The sequence below is a fragment of the Dama dama genome, chromosome 9 (genome assembly GCF_033118175.1).
Source record: "Dama dama isolate Ldn47 chromosome 9, ASM3311817v1, whole genome shotgun sequence".
Taxonomy (NCBI): domain Eukaryota; kingdom Metazoa; phylum Chordata; class Mammalia; order Artiodactyla; family Cervidae; genus Dama; species Dama dama.
In genome coordinates this window covers 74,835,960-74,856,788 of record NC_083689.1, presented here as the reverse complement: position 1 = coordinate 74,856,788, position 20,829 = coordinate 74,835,960, and the positions used below count along the sequence as shown (strand labels likewise).

Below are 20,829 nucleotides of genomic sequence, written 5' to 3'. Positions count from 1 at the left end.
GTGACTCATTTTTTTTAGAGTTTTCCACAATCTGAAGGATTTCTGATTTCATTATTATAATATCTTTTAACATAATCTTATCTTTTATCTTTTTTCTATTTCCCATAGTTTTTAAAATTAGATCTAGAGAGTTAGAGTCAGTTTATTGTTTTTATTTGTTTGTTTGTTTTGGCAAAAAAACTTCATAATGAGAACCATCTTTGCATCAGGAAATGTATAATATTTGGTTGACTCTCTTTTTGTAATAGCAGCGTAAATTCAATATATTATTAATACTGTGCAATGGTTGTATTCTTATTCTATCATTCTATCTTACTTTATTAGATGGTATGTTTCTATAGAAAGACAATCCCTTTATATCTATACCTAGTTGGACACAGTTGAGCAACCTTGAGAATAGAAAAAGCAGAATAAATGCCTGATTCTTCCTCTTTATTAACCAGTTTTCAAAATGAGTTGGCCCCCTCCAGTGCTGACCACTGAATGGCCTCTGCGTGAGGGTGTGTGTGTGTGTGTATGTGTGTAACAGTTCGTGGTATTTCAACCCATTGCAGATACCATCTTTGCTGATGTTCAAATCATCCCACTATTTTTGCCAGTAGGAGCATCTTGTGTGTGTGTATGTGTGTGTGTGTGTGTGTTGTGTGTGCGCTTAATCACTCAGTTGTGTCTGATTCTATGCGACCCCATAGACTGTAGCCCACCAGGCTCCTCTGTCCATGGGATTTTCCAGGCAAGAATACTGGAGTGGGTTGCCATGCCCTTCTCCAGGGGACTTTTCCAACCCAGGGATCGAACCCAGGTCTCTCTCATTGCAGGCAGATTCTTTACCAGCTGAGTTACCAGGGAAGCCCAGGATCCCCTTTCAGTTGACATCTAAGCTTTGTTGATATACTCTGGTATTCTTCCATTCCTCCTTGCTTTCTAACATATTATAGATTCGTCTTGTACATTTCATGCTACAGACTGGGAATCAGCTATTTTTCTAAGTAGTCTTAGTTCTTGTTAGTGGAAAACGATAATTAGAGACTACAGTCTTGGCAACTGAGGTGCTCATTGGTAGAGGATGGGTCACTTTTGAGGCCTTTCCATGGCTAGATCTCAAAAACATATGTTCTTTTTAAATTGTAAGATAAAATACAGCGTGATTTCTTACAGAATTGCTTATTACCTCATTGTTCTTTCTGTCAGTGTTTCTAAGAGCTTATAAATGAAAATGGGGATAGAAATAATACATTAATAGGATTATTATGAATATTTAGAAGTAATTTAAAGCATTCTTAATGTTTGATACATGGTAAGGTTTCCATAAACAGACTATTATTATCATTCGGCATCATCACCATTATCAATATTCTAGTAAATATATACCTATCTTCCTACCACCTTTATGCCCTGAGAGAAATCTTGTGTCTTCAGAAACTCTACGTGTGTGTAGGATGTGTCTTAATCCTTTGGACTGCTATAACAGAATACTATAGACTGCGTGGTTAGTAAACAATAGACATTTATTTTTCATGGTCCTAGGAATTGGAAGTCCAAGTTGAAGGTGCCATCAGAATCAGTGTTCGGTGAGAGCCCACTTCCTGTTTCATAGACAGCCATCTTCTTGCTGTTTCCTCACGTGGTGGAAGGGATGAGGGAACTCTCTGGGGTTTCTTACAAGGTCACTAATCCATTCATAAGACCTTCGCCTTCATGACCTAATCATCTCTCAAAGGCCCCATCTCCAAGTATCATCACATTAGGGATCAAGTTTCAATATATAAATTTGTGGGGGACAAAATTATTCAGTCTAGAGCAAGATGCAATGTGGTGCTCTTAAGGTATTTTATTTCTAATTTAGCTACTTGAAATAAAGAAATAAATTTGAAGTTTATAGAACTTTATCGGTGTTCTTATGCAGAGGTCCTAAAACTAGACAATATATTATCAGCACTGCATAATACTGAGGGACTGGAAAAATGACATAGGTCAGGCAAAATAGCAAATATTTCAATAATCATCTTCTTGAGATTTGAAGATAAATTTTTTTCTAGTATGTCTAACTTGTGAAGCCTTAATAGTTTGAATTAAGTCTGCTCAGATGGGCTAAGATGAGTTAGGTTTTTTTTTTTTTTCCACCTTCCAATGCCAAAAAAAAAGATAACCACACCATAATGGTGGGGTGTCCTAGATTCTCATTATTAAAACACGAAAATAAAAAGTTGTCTCCACTGATTTCCCAGAAGGAAAAATCGCTTTCCATATAATTTTGTATTCTGGTCAAGGCTTTTGGATACAAAGAAACAGCTCATTTAAGCTAGCTCAAGTAAAGGATATGATTAGTCTACCTTTATATCCATGACCACAAACTTCAAGTAAATCTTTAATACCACTGAGTAATATACCTGCCTGGTCTATTCATTATCCCTTTCTCCTTCTTACCTCCTCTACTTCTTCTTACATTCCTAAGACCTCCTTCACCATTACCACTCTCAGCTAATGACCTTGTTTCCCACCTCACTCTGAAAACTGAATCATCATAGGAGAACTTAGAATACACCCGCTACACCTACACACCTACCAGCATTCACACCCACACATATGCTTTCCCACTGCTGTTGTCATGCTTCCATCTAAATATAATTCCTTCATCTTGCCCACTCAAGGAGATGACTCCAGCAATTTGTGTTCTCTTTCCTACCTCATCCATTTTTAATTCTCTGCTGATTATTCCTACCAATAGTATAAACATGCCATTGTTTTTTTCTCTTCCAACTTAAAAAAAAAAAAAAAACTTTCTTAAATGAACCCTGCTAGCTATCATACCCTATCTTTTTTTCCCTTTTGTAGCAAAATTAGTCACTTATTCTCTCAACTTGTTGTAAAACAGTTCCAGTCTACCTTTCCCTCCCACTATGCCGTCCAGACTGCATTTGTCATGCTTGACAATGACCTTCACATTGCTAACTCAAATGGACCGTCTTTGGTCCTCATCTTGTGCGACCACTTGACACAAGCAGGATCACTGGACACTATTGATTATTTCCTTCCCCTCTGTACATTTTTCTCCTTTGATTTCATTTGCTATATTCTCTCTAGGTTTCCTTCTTATCTCACTTTAATTTTTTTCTCAGTCTCCTTTGCAACTCCTTTCTCTTCAGCCTGCATGGTTAATACGAGAGCACATCAGGACTGTTCTTGGATTTCTTTCCAATCTGTATTCACTTCTTTAGGCTAGCTCATAAAGTTTCATGGCTGAAAATGTCATTAATATGCTGATTGCATCCAAATATTTATCTCCAACCCAGACTTCTCTCCCAAACATTAGGGTGTACATATACAATTGTAGGTCCAAAGCTGAACTCCTTCCCTCTAAAATCTGTAATGCAGGCAGCCTTTCCCAACTCATTTAATACCAACTCTACCCTTCTATTTGCTTGAGTATAATTTTCTACTTTTTTCTTTCCTATCCTGAATGAAACCCTGTTATCTGAAACTTCAAAATATTTCTAAAATTCCATAATTTCTCACCACCTCTTTTGCATCCCCTATGCTGTAAGGTGCCATTATCTCTTACTTGGATTACTATACGGGTGTCTTCTGGGAGCTTCCTTGGTGACTCAGTGGTAAAGAACCTGCCTACCCATGCAGGCGACATAGGTTTGATCCCTGGTCTGGGAAGATCCCACATGCTCTTCCATAGAAAGGGTCATGGCTAAGTCTTTCATCACTGTTGAATCTTTGCTCATTTGTCAGCTTTCTAATAAAACCTAATCTGACCACCCTATTTAAAATTGCAACCCTAGTACCGTTTCAAGATTCCACATACTTCTCAACTTACTCTATTTACTCTATTTGTCCATAGCACATATAAATCATGTTATTTTCTGATGTCCATCTGTTTATTACGCCTACTATTCATTGTCAGTCCCCTGACCCCACCCCACCCCACCCCTCACTGGAATGTATTCTTAGTGAGGGCAGGTTTTCTTAAAAAATCTTTATTTATTAATCAATGTGCCATAAATCCTGAGAACCATTCCCAAACATAGTAAGCATTCAGTAAGCATTTATTGTTTGAGAACACAATAAGCAATCTCAGAGATATCCCCATAAATGATGTCTAAGACTGTCTCAGAAAATCAAGGGTTTCAAGGAAATCCAGGATTCTTTGGAAACTGGGGACCTAACTAGTCTTTAGGAACCAGAGTACCTCTGTCCATGCCTCTCTCTGATTTTCTCAGGAGTTGCATGTACCTTTTCTCATTATATCAATGCTTCATTGTTCTGTCTCTGTATATTGACTTCCTCTATTTTCTTATAGCCAGTTATGATCTCTTTGTTCTCTTCTCCCCACCCTTTCCAAATCATGCCTTTTTCTTACTCTACTGGAGAATATACTGACTTAGTCTGTCAGTATTTGGATTTCAGTTTCTTAGTAAAGGAATATGATTGATCCAACCAAGACATCTAACCAGTTAGCCATGGCTGAGATATGGGTGGTGCTTCCCTGGTGGCTCAGTGGTAAAGAATCTACCTGCAGTGCAGGAGACGCAGATGTGGGTACCATCCCTGGGTTGGGGAGATCCCCTAGGGAAGAAAGTGGCAACCCACTCCAGTATTCTCGCTGGGAAATCCCAGGGACAGAAAGCCTGATGGGCTGCAGTTCAGAGGCTTGCAAAATTTGGACACAGCTGAGTGACTAAGCTTGAGGGCAAGAGATACAGATGCCATCCAGGTCTCAGCACGTGATGTGGAGAAATGCAGTTCCCACTGAGGTTGAGTTTGGGTGGATGATGAGAGTTGTGTGTTAAAATGATCGCTCTGGTTTCCCTGAAGGAGTGGATCACAACAGGTCGAGGGTGGAACTGGAAGCCACCTGGGGGTGTTGGTGTAATATAAGTAAGAGATGAAGGGTGGTTTGACGGGTGGGTTGTTGTTGAGTCACTAAGTCATGTCCAACACTTTGAGACCCCATGGACTGTAGCCTGCCAGGCTCCTCTGTCCATGGGATTTCCCAGGCCAGAGTACTGGAGTAGGTTGCCATTTCCTTCTCAAGGGGATCTTCCTGATCCAGGGATTAAACCCACGTCCCTGCATTGCAGGTGTGTTCTTTACCACTGAACCACTGGGAAAGCACATTGGGTAGATAGAAAACCCTAAATGTATCCATTACAATTATCATTTTTAATATCATATATCTCTATCATTAAAGTTGTGAAGATAGATGGAAAACAGATTTAGATCAAGTAGGGTCTCTTAGGTCACATTGCTACTTTAAAAAAATTATTCTGATGCTTCTTTATTATAACAGATCACAAAATATGGTGTCCACTTAGCCTATTTAGTGATTTATTAGCTTAAATTTGAGTAGGCTTGCAAATTTTAAAAATGTAGAGGGACATCCATCCTCCTTTGTCTTCATCTGATCCTATTGTGTGTATGTGTTTGGTTCTAAACTCTGGTTTTAAATTTCATTTACTTCATCCTTGCTTTTTTGTTGTTGTTGTTGTTAAAACTGTATTATGTCATAGTGCCTTGTTATTTTGGAGAAACTTGACAACAAAATAAGGAATGAAAACTAAAGTAGTATGTCATTAAATTCATAACAGAAGTTTCTTTGAGTCAAATATTTTTTGTGACATAAATAAAACACTTTTTGAAAGTATTCCAACTATGTAAAGCATGAACTTAGAGGACCTATTCCTTCGTAGTATGAATACTAAACAACCTTCTATATGCTCTTGTACCTATTACAAAATAGTAAATGTCCCATCTAAATAAAGAAACATCAGGATGTCTTCCTGTTTGTGCATTTGTGCATGTTTGATGTGGTTTGAGTCTAATACTTTTTAAAAAGTCAGTTATTAATCTGATAGATTTTAAACTTCATCCTTACTAAAGATGCTTTTGGTTTATTTGTGGGGGTGTTTTTTAACACATGCTGATGATGAAACCATTGTTATTATTATCTTTCTAGATGTTAATCAACAGGGTTTACTTATTCATTCAAGGTGTCTTATATGTACCAAGTCATATTCAAGGTGTCTTATATGCCACAGTGAACAAAATAGACACACTTCTACATTCCTGCCCTATAAGAATGTATGTTACAGTGCAGAGACAGACAGTGGAATAGACAAATTGAGAAGCTCATTTATGAATGATCATTTATAAAGAAAATTAAACAAGGTAAAAATGTAGAGAGCTACTATTGTGGAGAAAAACTGCTCAGCATAAGACAAGGAGACCAGGCTTATGAGGAGGCCGCTGATGCTGAAAACTGAATAAGAAATACGAACATCCATGTGAAGGCAAATGCTAAGAGTTTGAGACTGAGAAGAGTTTCTGGTGCTCAAAGAGCAAAGAGAAGACCAATATAGTTTGTCTAAAAGAGCACAGGAAAAGTAATAGAAGATGACTTCAGAGAAGTAAGCAGGACCAGAGTCCATCATGTAAGGAGGTTTGTGTGTTTTATTTGTAGGATAAAATGGGAAGCCATTGGAAGATTTTGAGCAGAGTAACATGGTCAGAGTTAATATTTTAAAGCGGACTGCCTACCCTTGATTGTAGCAGGGGAAATGGGAGCTGGGAAACTAATTAGGCAGCTATAGCAGTTTTGTAGGCATGAGATGATGTATTCATGGCTTATATTAGTAGTGAGAAATAGAATTACATGAATATATTTTGAAAGTAGAGCCCAGAGAACACGCTATAGTTTAATTTTGGACATACAAAAGTGAAGTGACAAATTTGCAGTTAGAGATGCCTTAAGTCAGAGGAGAGATCAATTGTCTCAGATGTTGACACCAAGATTTTAGAGTCCCATAGTCCCTAGGATACTCCTGATGCCCCAAATAAACCAAAAACACCCTTAGAAAGTACGAACTTTGTGTGTTCTTATATCTAATTACATATAAAGATACATATATTGTAGGATATTCTTGAATTTTTAAGGATTTTTTCAGACTCTGGGGCAGAGTTTCTCTCCCTGCATGGAAGTGTGTTCCATGCATCAGAATCAGCTGGTACATTTATTAATGTGCCCTCACAGTTAGCCTCTCAGTAGGAAGGACCCAAGAATGGGCATATTTAATAGATGCTGGAGGTGATGTGTTGGTTTACTAAATTTGAGGACACTCCTGAGGTGAATTACTCTTTAAGTCCTGGAGCTATTGTGTTAAATACCAATTTGCTGTGTTGATAATATTAGTCTTTTATTTTCCCCCTCTCATCATAAAACCCACCTGTACTATAAAACCATAGTTCTGTAAAGATAATATGGTTTGGATAAAACTGCCCTTTGAATTTGAAAACCATTTGAGTTCTTCTCCAGTACAAAAATTGCCCTACTATCTGCAATTGTACATCCTTGGGGACTAAGTACATTTTAGTAATTTGGGTTTCTTTTCTTTGCTTTGCTTTATTACATTTTTGTGGAGAGTTTGCTCCTGTGCTGCATACTGAAGAATATCCAAATTCTATGCAGAACAATTATAATTAAAAACTGGATCTGGACTACTAGGTTTAGTGTAAACTACCTTGTACTTGGGCTTCCTTGATAGCTCAGTTGGTAAAGAATCCGCCTGCAATGCGGGAGACCCTGGTTTGATTCCTGGGTTGGGAAGATCCCCTGGGGAAGGGAAAGGCTACCCATTCCAGTATTCTGGCCTGGAGAATTCCATGGATGAGTCCATGGGGTCGGACACAACTGAACAACTTTCACTTTAACCTTGTACATTGTATTTTGCCACCAAATCGAAGTTATTCCCTTAGTTATTTTTTATATGTTCAAGCAACTTGCCTTGGACAAGCTAGATAATAAATATTCAGAGTGCAAATGCTAGAGCTGCAATTTAGGAGGCTGGCAACCACTTGCACAAACCACCTAAATACCCCCACCATCTTGAAAATTATGTTTATTCTTTATATTAATTGGTTTGAAATCACTGACTTAGTTACTATTAAGGCAAGCACAGAGCTCTTCTGTCTGTTTATAATGAATGGTGGAGAGAAGAGATTACTGCATTTCAAAGTGGCCTTAGCGAATTTGGAAAGCAACGTATTGGCACCTATGACCATCATATTACTCCACAAGTATGGAAATGCAGTTCTGTAATATTTAAGATTGAAACACTTAGGTGCAGGTAACAAATGTATCCAGAATATACATGTTTTGTGTATTCTTTATTATGTTTTTTTTGTTCTGCACAAAGTCATTATTTCTGGTGATAGTTCTTGATTTTGAATTCTTTCAGATATGGGAACATGATTTCCACTTCAGCATTATCGTCAAAACTTGGATGTTACTCAATGTGCTTGACTCCTAAAGCTTTTGAAAATCTTGACACTTGTTTGACTACCAAATTTTGACTCTGGTACTGGTGGTATGAGACAAATAACCATTAAGTCCATTTCCTATCTTTGCTTCTCTGTTCAGACCCTCCAAGAGAAAGAATAATACTCTATCATGTATTAAGGATTGTACCTGTTGTTTACTTAAAATAGATAGTAAGTGATTTACCCACTTCTGTATCCCTCAGAGTGAGTATCTAATAGCTTTTGCATAGTAAATGAACAATCATCTTCTAACTTGAATTGACCACAAAGGTTACATTTGGAGACTTAATTTTTAATTTTAAATATTTTAATTTTTATGTAAAATATAAAAATATAAAATTTTATTTTTTAATTGACAATGGTTGATTTACAGTGCTATATTAGTTTCAGGTGTACAACATAGTAATTTAGTATGTTTATAGATTATACTCAACTTAGAATTATTATAAAATATTGGCTATATTCCCTGTGCCATACAAAATATTCTTGTCTTATTTATTTTATACCTAGTATTAACAGTTTATACCTCTTAATTCTTTTCTCATATCTTTCCCATCCCCCACATCCTTTTCTCCACTGCATACCACCAGTGTGTTCTCTGTATCTATGAGTCTGTTTCCACTGTATTATACCTATTTGGTTTTTTATATTCCACATGTAAGTGATAGCATGCAATAGCTGTCTTTTATGTGACTCCCTTCACTAAGCGTTACCTTGCAGGTCCATCCACATTGTTGATGTTGTTCAGTTGCTAAGTTGTGTCTAATTCTTTCTGACACCATGGACTGCAGCATGCCAGGCTCCTCTGTTCTCCACTGTCTCCTGGAGTTTGCTCAGATTCTTGTCCATTGAGTCGGTGATGCTATTTAACCATCTCATCCTCTACCAGCCATCCTCCTTTGCCTTGAATCTTTCTCAGCATCAGGGTCTTCTCTAATGAGTTAGCTGTTTCCACCAAGTACTCAATGTATTGGAGCTTCAACTTCAATGACAGTCCTTTCAATGAATATTCAGGGTTGATTTACTTTAGAATTGACTGGTTTGATCTCCTTGCAGTCTGAGGGACTCTCAGAAATCTTCTTCAGCAGCACAATTTGAAAGCATCAGTTCTTCGGTGCTCAGCCTTCTTTATGTTTCAGCTCTCACATCCAGACATGACTAATGGAAAAACCATAGCTTTGACTATACAGCCTTTTGTCAGCCAAATGATATCCCTGCTTTTTAATACACTGTCTAGGTTTGTCATAGCTTTCCTTCCAGGGTGCAAGCATCTTTTAATTTTCATGGCTGCCGTCACCATCTGCAGTGATTTTGGAGCCCAAGAAAATAAAATCTGTCACTGTTGCCACTTTTTCCCATTCTATTTGCCATGAAGTGATGGGACTGGATGCCATGGGTCTTAGTTTTTTGAATGGTGAGCTACTTTTTCACTCTCCACTCTCCTCTTTCACCCTCATCAAGAGGCTCTTTACTTCCTCTTCACTTTCTCCCATTAGAGTGGTATCATCTGCATATCTGAGGTTGTTGATATTTCTCCTGTAAAGCTCTTACATATTGTTACAATAGCAAAGTTTAATTCTTTCTCGTGGCTGAGTAATATCCCCCTGTAAATGTTTACCACATCATCTTTATACATTTATCTGTTGATGGACATATGTTGCTTCCATATCTTGGCAATTGTAAATAATGCTGCTGTAAATATTGAGGGTGCATCTATCTTTCTGAATTAGAGTAAAAACTTTACTTTAACTGTGAATATCAATAATCAGAATAATAATGGCCAGTAATTGCTAATTGCTTTGCAAACATTTTCTCTAGTTCTCAGAACAAAATGAAAAATATAAGTGGCATTCTTCACTTTTCTTAGAGAAGCTAGGCTTTGGAAGAAGGCAGTATCTGAATGAAAACCCATTTGTTTGTCCTATTGGACCATGTGCATTGCCAAGATAACAGGTTTATTTTATTTATTTCTGGATAATAAATTACCCTAAAGTCTAGCAGTTTAAAACAGCAGGCAATTATTATCTAATAATTCCACAGAGTCAGGAATCACAATTGGCTGAGCTGGGTGATTCTGGCTCAGCGTTTCTCATGAGATTGCGGTCAGATTATTGAACACTCTGGTGTTGTCTCAGGACTCAGCTGGCAAGGACCTGCTTATAAGCTCACTCACAGAGCTGTGACAGGCTCCTCACAGTGTTCATGTTGGACGAAGGGCCTCAGTTTCTCTGGTTGCTGGCTGGAGGCTTCCCTCAGTTCCTCACCTCATGAGTTGTTTCACAGGATAGCTCGTGACATGATGGGGCAAGGAAACTGAAGAAATGAAGGAAACAGAGATGGACCAAGAAAAGACAGCAAGAGTACATCCAAGACAGAGGCCTCAATCTCTTCATAACCTAATCCTATCACTTCTGCTATGCTCTCTATTCTAAAAGTGCACCACTAAATCTAGCCCACTCTCCAGGAGAAGAGAATTAAACCTCCACCATTTGTGGGTGACAGTATCAAAGAATTAGTGGCTGTAACTTTAAAATTACCACAGCATGCTTATTCTCTCTTGAAAAAAAAGAACTATATGAACAGAAGGATGCTGGCCTTAGCCTGGCTGAATTTGGGTCACATCAGATAGTTATTTAGTTTTCAGTACCTTCCACATGTCATGTATTTCATCTTTGGGGTGAACATTTAAAAATTCTATTTAAAGAACAGTCCTTTTCTCAAGCCCAGAATATAATCAATAGTTTAGAAAAGAGAAGATTTGCATAAATATCGGTCAAGGCTTTAGGCATTACTTGAGCTGTTTTCCTGTATAGTAAGATGGAAATGTTTTATTCCGTTTTAGAAGCCCCAAATGTTAGTTCTTCAGCCTGTACTAATGAAGTCACTTTCAGGTTCTTGTTTATATGAATTATTTTGCATAGACATTTAGAGGCCAATAAGAGTTAGAAGTTCACTTTATTAGTACACACACACACCTGTACACACACACACACATATACACCTTCCGTTGTATTCAAGCACATGTTTCTTTTTTTAAATTTAAAATATTTTATTGGAATATAGTTTCTTTACAATGTTGTATTAGTTTCTACTGCATAACCAGGTGAATCCGCTGTGTGTATCCACATACCCCCCTCCCACCCGTGCCGCCCTCCTGGATCATCACGGAGCTCGCAGCTGAGCTTCCGGTGCTGCGCAGCCTCTCCTTCCCCCATGAGCTCACAAGTCTATTCTCTAAAGCCTGCACCTGTATTCCTGCCCTGCAAATAGGTTCATCAGTATCGTTTTCCTGGAATCCATATCTATGCACTAATATACAATATTTGTTTTTCTCTTCCTTTTTTTTTCTTTTTTTTTTTCTCTTCCTTTTTTTAAAAAAACCACAGATTCCACTTTGCCAAAGAAAAGGCTAATGGTTTACATTTAATGGCTTCAAATTATGTGTGTGTGTGTGTGTGTGTGTGTGTGTATGTATATATATAAACTTAGTCTAAGAAATAAAAATGACCTTTCAATGTTCCTAGCTATTCAAAAGTAAATTATTTATATTTGTAATATAGAGAAAATGTGATTGCTGGTTTTGTGTATTTAATAACTTAGTAAATCAAATTATTTGTGGTTTTCCTCATATAACATAATTTCAGATTAGCATTACTGTAGAGTACTCAGTCTCTAAGTCACGTCCTCCTCTTTGTGACTCCGTGAACTGCAGCCCGCAGGCTCCTCTGTCCATGGGATTTTCCAGGCAAGGATACTGGAGTGGGTTGCCATTTCCTTCTCCAGGGAATCTTCGCTACCCAGGGATCAAACTTGTATCTCTTGTGTCTCCTGCATTGGCCGGCAGATTCTCTACCACTGTGCCACCGAGGCGGGGAAGGCAATGGCGCCCCACTCCAGTACTCTTGCTGAAAAATCCCATGGACGGAGGAGCCTGGTAGGCTGCAGTCCATGGGATCACGAAGAGTCAGACACGACTGAGCGACTTCACTTTCACTTTTTACTTTCATGCATTGGAGAAGGAAATGGCAACCCACTCCAGTGTTCTTGCCTGGAGAATCCCAGGGACAGGGGAGCCTGGTGGGCTGCCGTCCTTGGGGTCGCACAGAGTCAGACACGACTGAACCAACTTAGCAGCAGCACAACAGTGCCACCTAGGAAGCCAATTTCAGTTTAGAAATACTCTAAAGCAATGATTCTCAGTGTGTGGTCTAGAGTGTGGGGAGTACTGAGACCCCTTCAAAGTGTCCTTGAGGTCAGAGCTCCACTTGTAATACCAAGACTTTATTTGCCTTCTTTCCTTTCATTCTTTCAAAATGTACAGTCATGTTTTCCAGAGGCCACATGAAGCACATTATCACAACCACTGAAGGCAAAAGCAAACATGAGAATCCAGCTAACTTCTGTTAAGCCAGTCATTAAAAAGATCTACAAAAATATGAAACAATGCCACTCTTCTCAATAATACTTTCTGCTTTGTAAAGTATTGTAATTATTCATAATAATATTATTTATATTGACATGTTATGGAATCATTACTATTACTTTAAATGAATTGATGAATTTTTAGATGTCTCAGTGTCATTTTCTAGCATGGTAAGTATCATGGTATGACCCCACAACAAAAGCACTGGGGAGGTCTCAGTCATTTTTCAGGGTCCAAAGGGATTCTGAGGTCAGAAATTTGAGGATGACTATTTTAGAAGAACAGCTTTATTTTTCAGTTATAGAATCTGAGTTCCAAAGAGAATATGATGTGCCCAAAATTCTACAGCTCATATGTAGCAGCACTGGGACGGAAATCGAGGTAGATCTCCTGATTTGGGTTATGCCATATGGCTTAGCCTATAATGTTCATAAAACCAGTAGGAGATGCTCTGAAGCAATGCCCAACTATGAATATGAATGTTAAGCTGGAAATAATAGATACAGATTCCATTCTATAAAGAAAAAATGTTTGCTGTTCTATTTTCTCCAGGACCTAGTGTTTTCCATTAGCTGTTGCTACTTAACAAGCTACCCCGCAAACCTAGTGAACTAAAACAAGTACTGTTTATGATTGCCCAGGAGGCTGCAGGTCAGCTGGGAGGCTCTGCTGCTCTGAGCCAGGCTCAGGCCTGCGTGTGTGGTCCTCACGTGCTGACTGCTGTGATGGAGTGAGTGGGTCACAGGTCGCTCATCCTCCATGGGTTATCCAAGAGCTGTTCCCATGGAGACAGCAGGATTCCAACAGAGCCAGGGGAAACTGCCAAGCCTCCAGTAGCCCAAGCTCAGAACTGGCTCACCATTGCTCCTTTGATTAAAGTAAGTGGCAAGGGCAGCTCAGATTCAAGATGTGGGGAGATACTTCACTCACTCTTGAAAGGAGCTGCAATGTTATGGTACAAAGGAGGATGGACACAGTAAGAGGAATAATTACAGATGTATTTCCATAATATTTCAGAATAATTTAAAAATAATGGCATCGAATAATATTGTGAGGTGGTAAATATAGTAATAGGAATTAGACTCAAGTCTACTGAGGATTTAGTTCAAATCTCATTTCTGACGTTTGAACACTTACCCTCTTTAATTTTATTTATTTATTTTTTTAAAAATTTTTTTCCATTTATTTTTATTAGTTGGAGGCTAATTACTTTACAGTATTGTAGTGGGTTTTGTCATACATTAAAATGAATCAGTCATGGATTTACATGTATTCCCCATCCCGATCCCCCCTCCCACCTCCCTCTCCACCCAATTCCTCTGGGTCTTCCCAGTGCACCAGGCCCGAGCACTTGTCTCATGCATCCAGCCTGGGCTGGTGATCTGTTTCACCCTTGATAATATACATGTTTGGATGCTGTTCTCTCGCAACATCCCACCTTCGCCTTCCCTCTTTAAATTGTAGCTCCTTCTTCTGTAAAATGGGGATAGTAACAGTTTCTACCTCAGAGGGCTTAAATGAGATGATGCTTGTGAAGCACTTGGCTTCACACAGGAAATGCTTTTAAAATATCGTTCAGTAGTGATTTTAAAAATACCGTGCATTCATTCAGCTCACAGGATTCTTCCTGACCCTCCCCCAGATGAAATAGCAATGCCATGTTGATGGGTGTATGTCTGCATGAACAGCTTGTGTGCCAGTCAGCCCCAGAGGCCCCCTTCCTGCTCTTCACATAAGCCCTCTCAACACAATTCTATTTCATCTCAGCAAATGTACTAAATATCTGGTATTTGCCGCCTTTCTACTCCAAGCCATCGTTACAGATTTGAGAAATGTGTTTTCTCTGTTTAAATAAGAACCCACAGTTGCATATAGGAGGTGAATTCCTTAATAGATAACATTTAAATTATACAGAGTGCTAACAGACGAGATTATGCAGGCACAGAAGGAGTTCCATATATGGAGTTTGAGAGCAGTACTTTTTGGTTTTTGTTTTGTTTTGTTTTTTAGTCAGGACACATGCTAATAATTCATATCACAGCTCAGCCAGTGTTTTAGACCAAAAATTCTTCTGCAAGTTCATCCTGACATCCTTAAATGTGCACATCCTCAGCTGACCTTCCATCACAAAGAAGGTACATGGAAGAATGGATTAAGATGGAGAAGCTCTGCCAACTTCCAGCATCAGTAAGCAAGGCCTGCACTTCCTCTGCCACCCCTGATTAGAAAGCAGATGGGCTGGTGTAACAGTTGATGGCATTTTATTGCACAGCTGTGCATATCTACTAAGCCATTCAATTGGCCTTGTTAAATTTAAACATCTTCCATTGTCACTCTTGAGTTAACAAACACTTCGGTGTGACCATATCCCTTTTTCACCAGGGAACATTATTCCATTTGAGCAAGAGGTACTGGTTTCTTCTGGAAACTATTGTAGTGAATTGGTTTCCAAAATCTATCAGCCCAGAGAAAGTCATTACCAGAGGGCCAAGGCTACTCTCAGAATAATTTTCTTTAGCCAAGAATGACGGTATATATTAAAAGTCAGCAACATCAGGAAGTTTCTTTCAACGTAGGACCTTTGCTTGAACTAGGTACTCCCTTTTATGAACTGGTACTAGGAGCACTGAATATTCATTGGAAGGACTAATCCTGAAGCTCCAATGCTTTGGCCACCTGATGCTAAGAACTGACTCATTGGAAAATACCCTGATGCTGGGAAGATTGAAGGCACAAGGGGACAACAGAGGATGAGATGCTTGGATGGCATCACCAACTCAATGGACATGAGTCTGAGCAAGCTCAGGGAGATAATGAAGGACAGGGAGGCCTGACGTGCTGCAGTCCATGGAGTCACAAAGAATCGGACACTGCTAAGTGATTGAACAACAACCAGGAACACTGCCTTTTTTTAATGATTTTGAGGCTGGTACATGGGAGGAATATGTCCCACAACATAAACAATATGCAGGTTTGCAATTCTTTCATCTTGCAGTTGAGTAAATGACATCACTGCTCATCACTGCTCTCTCAAAGGGAGCAGGGATCTGGTGGGCCACAGCTAATGGATAGCATGTATGTGTGTGTGCTAAGTCACTTCAGTTGTGTCTGACTCTCTGTGATCCCAAGGACTGTAGCCCACCAGGCTCCGCTGTCCATGGGCTTGTTCTGGCAAGAATACTGGAGCAGGTTACCATTTCCTTCTCCAGGCGATCTTCCTGACCCAAGGATCGAACCTGTGTCTCTTACATCTCCTGCATTGGCAAGTGGATTGGTTACCACTAGTACCACCTGGGAAGCCATGTCGCATGTCAACAGTTTGATTCAGAATTTTTGTACACATGCCACCCTTAGTAAAATATGTATTAAGAGGGAGAAGTGCTAGAAAGAAATTATCAGACATGGTTCTTCAGCCTCCAGGTTAGTCTACAGTCTAAGACCAACACATCCACAGATCCTCTATTGCAAAACTGGTGATGAAGAATACGAATAAGGATTCCAGCATAGTGCCATGGGAAACCTCAGGGGAAAAAAGAAAAGAATCCCCACTGAGGGAAGATGAGACTGTGTCTTGGGAAAGGTGGAAGTTGAAATGGGCCCTGAAAGTTTGCAGAAATGTGATGTGAAAGATAAAGCTATTTCAAGTAACTTCATAATTTGAACCAAGGCTAGGCAGTCAAAGTGTTACTAATGACTGTGGGCAGAAGACCGAGGCTTTAAGAGGTAGAAATATAACAAATGAGGCTAAAATATACAGTTTTGAATTCCTGACTAAGAATTTGCATTTAATTCTGAACCTGCTAGGAAGGCCATCAAGAAATTCTCCATATTTTTTTTCTTTGCTTTTTAAAGCATAGAAGAAGCATCATCAACTTTGTAAACAAAGGAACAATAGCAGCATGTTCAGTGTAGATTAGAGGAAGGGGTAACACCTAAAATGTTGTTGACTAGTCCATTGAGGATTTTAATAAAAGATGCAAAGATCTAACGCAAGAGTAGAATAGCATTAAATATTCAAATAAAACTCGAAGGAATACAAATTTGCAGAAAACCTTTAGAAAGGAAGCTCCATCTTCCTTTCTCTTCTATTATTGCATTATTGGTGAGCATAGGTCATAGATGATTAAAGAAAACCAGATCTTGAATAGTGGTGGCATCAGAAATATCACCTCTTGTCCCTTATAAGAGAGGAAGAACTGGGAGAAGATACCTTAATTTTGGAGCTTATAAAAACTTAATGCAGAAGAAAGTTTGTTCTTCTCTGGGTCAGGATAGATAGCAGACATGCCTTTCCTGACTCCCATGGCAAAGTAAATGAATTTTTCTCCATAAAAACTCCTACTCAGTTGCTATCCAAAGGATGGTCAACAGACAAACAGCATCGTTTCTACCTAGGAAGTTGTTAGAACTACAGAATCTCAGACTCTACCTACTTAATCAGTGTTTGCATTTTAGCAAGATTTCCAAGTGAATTCTGTGCATACTAAATTTGAGAAGCACCAGCTTATTTTTTTAGCTAAAAGTTCTCTTTTCTGTATTGCTTCAGGGTTTAGGGCTCATGCATATGGAAAAAGCAGGGTTGGGTGATGGAGAGGAATCTTAGTAACCATAACCCAGTCAAGTTCTTCTTCAAGACAGACCGTTTTAAAGAGTTTAAGGTGGCGTCTGACACAGAAGGCTTTGTAAGCCACAGCTGCTGATTGTTCATTATGATTGTTGTTTCTCTTTCTGCCTGTTGTTATTATTTTTAATTGCTTTCTCATATCTGGAATGTTATTTTAATTGCTTCAACTTTCCAATCACAGGGAAGCTTAAGAAATACTTCATGAAGCTAAACTGGCAGAAAGACCTACCAGTTCACCCTGCTCCATACAGAGATAGTAAATACTGAGTTTTGCATTGAAATCCAATAAAGAAATGATCTTTAAAGTACAGTATCTCACCATGACCAAGTGGGCTTTATCGCAGGAATGCAAGGATTCTTTAATATCCTCAAATCAATCAATGTCATACACCACATTAACAAATTGAAAGATAAAAACCATATGATTATCTCAATAGATGCAGAGAAAGCCTTTGACAAAATTCAACACTCATTTATGATTAAAACTCTCCAAAAAGCAGGAATAGAAGGAACATACCTCAACATAATAAAAGCTATATATGACAAACCCACAGCAAGCATCACCCTCAATGGTGAAAAATTGAAGGCATTTCCCCTGAAATCAGGAACAAGACAAGGGTGCCCACTCTCACCACTACTATTCAACATAGTGTTGGAAGTTCTGGCCACAGCAATCAGAGCAGAAAAAGAAATAAAAGGAATCCAGATAGGAAAAGAAGAAGTAAAACTCTCACTGTTTGCAGATGACATGATCCTCTACATAGAAAACCCTAAAGACTCTACCAGAAAATTACTAGAGCTAATCAATGAATATAGTAAAGTTGCAGGATATAAAATTAACACACAGAAATCCCTTGCATTCCTATATACTAACAATGAAAAAACAGAAAGAGAAATTAAGGAAACAATACCATACACCATTGCACAAAAAGAATAAAATATTTAGGAGTATATCTACCTAAAGAAACAAAGGACCTATACATAGAAAACTATAAAACACTGATGAAAGAAATCAAAGAGGACACAAACAGATGGAGAAACATACCGTGTTCATGGATTGGAAGAATCAATATTGTCAAAATGGCTATTATACCCAAAGCAGTCTATAGATTCAATGCAACCCCTATCAAGCTACCAACGGTATTTTTCACAGAACTAGACCAAAGAATTTCACAATTTGTATGGAAATACAAAAAACCTCGAATAACCAAAGTAATCTTGAGAAAGAAGAATGGAACTGGAGGAATCAACCTGCCTGACTTCAGACTCTACTACAAAGCCACAGTCATCAAGACAGTATGGTACTGGCACAAAGACAGAAATATAGATCAATGGAACAGAATAGAAAGCCCAGAGATAAATCCACGAACCTATGGACACCTTATCTTTGACAAAGGAGGCAAGGATATACAATGGAAAAAACAAAACCTCTTTAACAAGTGGTGCTGGGAAAACTGGTCAACCACTTGTAAAAGAATGAAACTAGAACACTTTCTAACACCATACACAAAAATAAACTCAAAATGGATTAAAGATCTAAATGTCAGACCAGAAACTATAAAACTCCTAGAGGAGAACATAGGCAAAACACTCTCCGACATAAATCACAGCAAGATCCTCTATGACCCACCTCCCAGAATATTGGAAATAAAAGCAAAACTAAACAAATGGGACCTATTGAAACTTAAAAGCTTTTGCACTACAAAGGAAACTATAAGTAAGGTGAAAAGACAGCCCTCAGATTGGGAGAAAATAATAGCAAATGAAGAAACAGACAAAGGATTAATCTCAAAAATATACAAGCAACTCCTGCAGCTCAATTCCAGAAAAATAAATGACCCAATCAAAAAATGGGCCAAAGAACTAAACAGACATTTCTCCAAAGAAGACATACAGATGGCTAACAAACACATGAAAAGATGCTCAACATCACTCATTATTAGAGAAATGCAAATCAAAACCACAATGAGGTACCATTACACGCCAGTCAGGATGGCTGCTATCCAAAAGTCTACAAGCAATAAATGCTGGAGAGGGTGTGGAGAAAACGGAACCCTCTTACACTGTTGGTGGGAATGCAAACTAGTACAGCCGCTATGGAAAACAGTGTGGAGATTTCTTAAAAAACTGGAAATAGAACTGCCATATGACCCAGCAATCCCACTTCTGGGCATACACACTGAGGAAACCAGATCTGAAAGAGACACGTGCACCCCAATGTTCATCGCAGCACTGTTTATAATAGCCAGGACATGGAAGCAACCTAGATGCCCATCAGCAGATGAATGGATAAGGAAGCTGTGGTACATATACACCATGGAATATTACTCAGCCATGAAAAAGAATTCATTTGAACCAGTCCTAATGAGATGGATGAAGCTGGAGCCCATTATACAGAGTGAAGTAAGCCAGAAAGATAAAGAACATTACAGCATACTGACACATGTATATGGAATTTAGAAAGGTGATAACGATAACCCTATATGCAGAACAGAAAAAGAGACACAGAAATACAGAACAGACTTTTGAACTTTGTGGGAGAATGTGAGGGTGGGATATTTGAAAAGAACAGCATGTATACTATCTATGGTGAAACAGATCACCAGCCCAGGTGGGATGCACGAGACAAGTGCTCCGGCCTGGTGCACTGGGAAGACCCAGAGGAATCGGGTGGAGAGGGAGGTGGGAGGGGGGATCGGGATTGGGAATACATGTAAATCCATGGCTGATTCATGTCAATGTATGACAAAACCCACTGGAAAAAAAAAAATAATAATAATAAAAATAAAAAAAAAAATAAAACAAAATAAGAAAAAAAAATAAAGTACAGTATCTGACATTTTGCTTGATTATGATTGATTTCCTATTCTCTTACACCATACATTTGAATTTGAAAATGGTAATAACAAAAAACTCAGTTATCTCTGATGTGGGACAAATTCTGGGTCATGACTTGATGTCCTCACTCAGGCGCCACTAGGTAATCAAGTCTGACCCATGCTAGGCCAATTATTTGAGGCTGCTCGAGGTCTAGAAACGATTTGACAGCAGAACATTTGTGTCTGGCAGTCCATCTTAAAGAGCAGAGTGAAGAATAAGGTGCAATTAAGGAGTCAGAGCAATCACTCAGAGTGTCTTGGGGACACTTTCACTGCTGAATTTGAAGAGCTGTGGCTGACAAGTGACTTTCTCTCTCTCCCTCCTGAAAGATCCCTGTAACTTTAATTGACTGTACTCAGTTGCAACTTTGCACTTACCTACAGGCCTCTGCATGGAGTGGAGTCCATTCTGACTATGGACAGATAGACTTCTAATCACGGTCACTGAGTTAGTCATGAGAAGAAAGTTTCCATTCTTGTTCTCATTCTCAATGGCAGTGCAGTTGACACGTGAACAACACAGATGTTAGGGGCCCACCCATCAACACAGTTGAAAATCCCCTTCTAATTTATAGTCG

The 20,829-nt window shown here is 38.7% G+C and overlaps 1 protein-coding gene across 1 annotated transcript in view; it reads left to right on the top strand.

Moving 5' to 3' along the window:
• The window catches only part of GABRB2 (gamma-aminobutyric acid type A receptor subunit beta2), a 264,157-nt gene that overhangs the window by 194,199 nt on the left and 49,129 nt on the right, over positions 1-20,829 (top strand). The gene's annotated exons all lie outside the window — the stretch shown is intronic.